Genomic DNA, 6000 nt, shown 5'->3' on the forward strand with positions numbered 1-6000 from the left:
GAGGAAGCTTCGTCCGATGGAGCGTTTGAACGATCTTCACGCGCGCGCGGTCTGTCTCACGTCCTTTTCGGATCAGGGTCTTGATGTGCCGTATCGTATGATCGTGTGTGAGTTGACGGTTGAGCAGGCCACAAGACATGGATGTCCTGTCCTCGGCCGGGAGAGAGGCAGATCTAGACTAAACAGTGGAGAAGAAACAGGGTCGTGCAGGACGCCAATCAGACGAGACAGCCGCCGCCGGAGACGAAGGAACCATTAGCAGCCACCAAGGAATTTTTGTCCCTTCGGCTACAGATGCTATCTTGGCATTAGAGGTGAGGTGCCTCGGATCTTCAAAAAAATTAGAGTCGTCATCAGCATCTAGCAATCATCATGGTCTTCTGTGAATAAATTGCTCCAGTTTGGAATTTTGGATATTGCAGTCCATAACAAAGTTCTTCTCATAAAAAATCTCTATAAGTTTCTCAACAAAGAGGACATCCTATGGATTAATTTGATTTTGGGAAAATACTATCATACGGCTGCACCTATGGGAAAGCCAGAAGGTTCATTTTGATGGAAGGCCCGTGTTACCCTGCTGAATAATTTTAAATTATTGAGCAGCTGCACAATAGGATCTGGCCAAACAGTGTTTTTCTCGAAGGACAAATGGGAGGGTGAAATACTTCAGCAAAAATTCCCTGGACTGCACTCTTATGCAATTGATGAAACCCTATCAGTACAAAGTTTTTTGTGAAGCACAAGATTGGACTGAGCACTTCTATGTGCCAATGTCTATTGAAGCATATGATCAATTCAATCAGCTAGGAACACTTATACCTCAGCTGCACCCAAACAGAAAAGACAAATGGATCTGCAATGGACTAGCAAACATATTCTCATCCATTCAAATGTATAAGCGGATGCTTGGAAACAGAAGAACTTCCTTTTTTTCAAACTAATTTGGGCTAGCTCCGGTGGTTGAAACATAAAATCTTCTTCTGGCTGGTTGGACACTGCAGGATCAACACCAGAGCACTTCTCAAGAGGAAAGGAATGCACCTAGACAATCCCTACTGTCCTAACTGCAGTCAGATGGCAGAAGAGACCACTATGCACCTTTTATATGACTGTAACTTTGCTCAAGATTGCTGGAATTCATTGATACCAAATAGAAAGAGAGGTGCATATGTGTATGAGGACACCATCACACCACCTTTGCAATGGAACTACTTCCAATACAATTTGCATCAGAACTTGTCATTTTAGGGTGTTGGAATGTATGAATTCAGAGAAATGGAAAAATCTGAGAGCTCAGCAGCAGTCGATTCAGGCAAGATCTGGAGCTGCCAAGATTCAAGATTAAGGATAAGTATGAACAAAGCATTTCTCAGTGGTTAGACAGTAATTTGTTAATCCATGACTCATATACCTAGAGCAGGCAATGGCTAGAATCTTGGTCTTTCTTTAGGCCTTTTTTTACCTACCTCTCCTTTGTAACATATATTTTGCTATATAAAAAATATTGTAGAACTATTGTTCTACGGTTTGGGGGTTAAAAATAAATTACTCCAGTTCTCTGTGGTAGTGTGATGGAGATGAAAAGTTCTATGTTCTCATAGAGCCGATCATTCGGATTTGATGAGTTTATGTTATGTTATTATGTCCTTTTGAGATGTTGCCAAGACTCAATCGTCTTGGTTGATTGATGTCATGCTTGTAATTGGGTAGCACGTATAGCCCATCCCTTTTGTCCATTTATGCTTTTATTTGTTTATTTGTACGCACCTGGTTTTCCTTTTTGTGTGGGTCATTGTTTGGGCTCAGCTTACGCCGGTGTTGGGATACACATGTGCGTGCAATTTCTATGCTTGTGTTCTCCTTTTCTCTTTTTTTGGTTTTAGTTCTATTTATTTTATTTTATTTTTATTGTCCCTTAAAAATAGAAATGCAAAAGGTAGTGCGGTAATATTTAGAAAAGGTGTTTGCGCAATTTAAAAAATCATCCTGTATAGAAAATATTCATCATATATTGTGTATTTAGAAAAAAAATCAAATATTATTTACAAAATTTTAGTTATATATTTAAAAAATATTTATATTGTACTTGAAAAAATGTTCAATGTATAATTGCAAAAGAAAAAATTCAGCATTGCACTAGCGTTGAAGACATGCAGTTGCAATGTGGGCAACACATGCAGTTATGTGCCTAGTAGCAAATATGCAGCTACCCCCTCCCACTATACGAAACATCACTTTAGTCCCCCAAGTTGTGGTCCCGTTAAAGACATGCAGTTGCAATCAGGTGCGACACTTGCAGTTGTGTGTCTAGTGGCAGAGATGCAACTACCCCACCCCACCCCCCCACCTCTACGTAGCAATCATGTTTGAAGACATGCAATTGTGGTCGACTCCCCCTCCCCCCCTACACACACAAAACACCACTGAACTGTAGTCGAGGTGACATTTGCAGTTATGTGCCTAGTGGCAGACATGCGACTGCCTTGAAGACAAGTAGTTGTAGTCGAGGGAGACACTTGCAGTTGCGTTCCTAGTGGCAGACATGCAACTACCCTACCCTACAAAACACGACTAAGTTGCAACCGCATTGAAGACATCCAGCTGCAGTCACAGACGACACTTGGAGTTGTGTGCTTAGTGGCAGACATGCAACTGCCCTCCCTAACCCGGATAAACACCACTAAGTTATAGTCGTGTTGAAGACATGCAGTTGTAGTCGGGGCGCACATGTGATTGTGTGCTAAATGGCAGACATGCAATTGCTCTCCCCCGACGAAACATCACTAGGTTACAGTCACGTTGAATATATGTAGTTGTCATTGAGGCGACACTTGCAATTGTGTGCCTAGTGGCAGACATGCAACTGCCCTCCCTAACCCGGATAAACACCACTAAGTTATAGTCGTGTTGAAGACATGCAGTTGTAGTCGGGGCGCACATGTGATTGTGTGCTAAATGGCAGACATGCAATTGCTCTCCCCCGACGAAACATCACTAGGTTACAGTCACGTTGAATATATGTAGTTGTCATTGAGGCGACACTTGCAATTGTGTGCCTAGTGGCAGACATGCAACTGCCCTCCCTAACCCGGATAAACACCACTAAGTTATAGTCGTGTTGAAGACATGCAGTTGTAGTCGGGGCGCACATGTGATTGTGTGCTAAATGGCAGACATGCAATTGCTCTCCCCCGACGAAACATCACTAGGTTACAGTCACGTTGAATATATGTAGTTGTCATTGAGGCGACACTTGCAATTGTGTGCCTAGTGGCAGACATGCAATGACCCTCGCTCTAACAAAACACCACTAGGTTGCAATCAGATTGAAGGCATGAAGTTACGTGCTTAGTCGCAGGTATGCAACTGTCTTCCTCCAGTGAGTTGTGATCACATTTAAGACATGCGATTACAATCAGGGGAGACGGTTGCAATTGTGTGCCTAGTGGAACACATGCAACATCCCCCTCCTCCGCCTGACCCCCCGCCCATGTGGCAAAAACATTTGTAAGTTGAAGTCACATTAAGACATACAGTTGCAATCGGGGGCGCCACTTGTTGTTGTTTGACTAGTGGCAGACATGTGATATTTCTTGTGAAGATGAAATGTTGTTAAATTGGTGTACTGAAAATATGAATCAACCCCGTCAAATAATATGGTAAAAAAATACTAAATTTTAAAAAAAGTTAGTTTTTAAATAACCACACTAACTCATGCAACACAGATAGATTTGCCATGTTAAAAGGGAAAATTTGTCATGATATTAGAAAGACAGTCAGGAATTTTGCATGTTGCAGTAGAGTAATTTGCCATGCGGTTTCAGGGGATTTCTTGTGATGCAGCATACAGAATTGCCAGCCTAAAGAAAAAAGGAAAAATTGCCACACATGTCCATGAATTTCCATGCTACACCTTGTAGAATTGCAATGCTATATCAGAGAATTGACCCCAAGAAAAAGGGACAGTCAGATCAATATTGTTTCCTTTTTTGTGAAGTTGGAACCTTTCCACGAAATTATGGTGAAGTTTTTATGATTCGACGACCTGTATTTTTAGAGGATCATCTTTGACGCAAGCATGCATTGTCAACGCTCAGGACCATCTTTTGGATGGGCGACTCAAGGAGGTTTCAGATACCTTTATTGCTAATCAAGTTTATGCTGATGAACAAGTAGCATTAGTACAACTCCAATCCAAATGCAGGGAGAACCTTCAGGGAGCCATCTCCATCTCGCCTTACTGAGCAGGACACAAACCCTAAAAACTAAAGGGAACATCTAGAAACAAAGCCCTCTCGCCAACAAGGGCCGGGATCCACCGTGCCCCATGGCTCTAAGGCCACAGGAGACGAGGTAGGTTGACAGTGTCGCCGACGGAAGGCAGGAACCCTAACCGCCTAGTTCGCTTGAGGGGAAGAGAGAATTCGTAATTTCTGATCTTGTTATTTTTGTAATTTCTTTGATCTTGTACCTATAATGATTTGTAGTAATAGTTACATATGTTTTATACAAGAAAAGAGTTGTGCAGTCTGCCTGGTCACCGATGTGCACAGAAGAAATCAAAAATACCAAACTAATCCAGTCCACAAAACAACAATCCACTCCCATGCCAAACCTTCACTACTTGTCTGAAATCAAATGCCATCCAAACATCCAGAAATAGGAACAAACAACCACAATAGTACTCCCACCGTCCGGAAAAGATCGTCGCTCGAATGGATGTATCTAGCTTCAAATTAGTGCTAGATACATCCATTTAAGGGACAATCTTGGGACAAATTTTTTTCGGACAAATAAAATAGAAAACAAAAAGCAATAGCAGAGTACAAGATATTGAAGGAAATATGCCCTAGAGGCAATAATAAAGTTATTATTTATCTTATTTCATGATAAATGTTTATTATTCATGCTAGAATTGTATTAACCGGAAACATAATCCATGTGTGAATACATAGACAAACATGGTGTCACTAGTATGCCTCTACTTGACTAGCTCGTTAATCAAAGATGGTTAAGTTTCCTAACCATAGACATGAGTTGTCATTTGATTAACAGGATCACATCATTAGGATAATGATGTGATTGACTTGACCCGTTCTGTTAGCTTAGCACTTGATCATTTAGTATGTTGCTATTGCTTTCTTCATGACTTATACATGTTCCTATGACTATGAGATTAAGCAACTGCCGTTTACCGGAGAACACTTTGTGTGCTACCAAACGTCACAACGTAACTGGGTGATTATAAAGGTGCTCTACAGGTGTCTCCGAAGGTACTTGTTGGGTTGGCGTATTTCATGATTAGGATTTGTCACTCCAATTGTCGGAGAGGTATCTCTGGGCCCACTCGGTAATACACATCACTTAACCCTTGCAAGCATTGCAACTAATGTGTTAGTTGTGGGATGATGTATTACGGAACGAGTAAAGAGACTTGCCGGTAACGAGATTGAACTAGGTATTGAGATACCGACGATCGAATCTCGGGCAAGTAACATACCGATGACAAAGGGAACAACATATGTTGTTATGCGGTTTGACCGATAAAAATCTTCGTAGAATATGTAGGAGCCAATATGAGCATCCAGGTTCCGCTATTGGTTATTGACCGGAGACGTGTCTCAGTCATGTCTACATAGTTCTCAAACCCGTAGGGTTCGCACGCTTAAAGTTCGATGACGGTTATATTATGAGTTTATGTGTTTTGATGTACCGAAGGTAGTTCGGAGTCCCGGATGACTTCGGGGACATGACTAGGAGTCTCAAAATGGTCGAGACGTAAAGATCAATATATTGGACGACTATATTCGGACATCGGAGAGGTTCCAAGTGATTCGGTTATTTTTTGGAGTACCGGAGAGTTATGGGAATTCGCCGGGGAGTAGATGGGCCTTATTGGGCTTTAGGTGTAAGAGAGAGGAGAGGTTGTGCCCCCCTCCCCCCAAGGCCTAGTCCGAATTGAACTAGGGGGAGGGGCGGCGCCCCCTCCTTCCTTCTCTT

The sequence above is a fragment of the Triticum urartu genome, chromosome 7 (genome assembly GCF_003073215.2).
Source record: "Triticum urartu cultivar G1812 chromosome 7, Tu2.1, whole genome shotgun sequence".
Taxonomy (NCBI): Eukaryota; Viridiplantae; Streptophyta; class Magnoliopsida; order Poales; family Poaceae; genus Triticum; species Triticum urartu.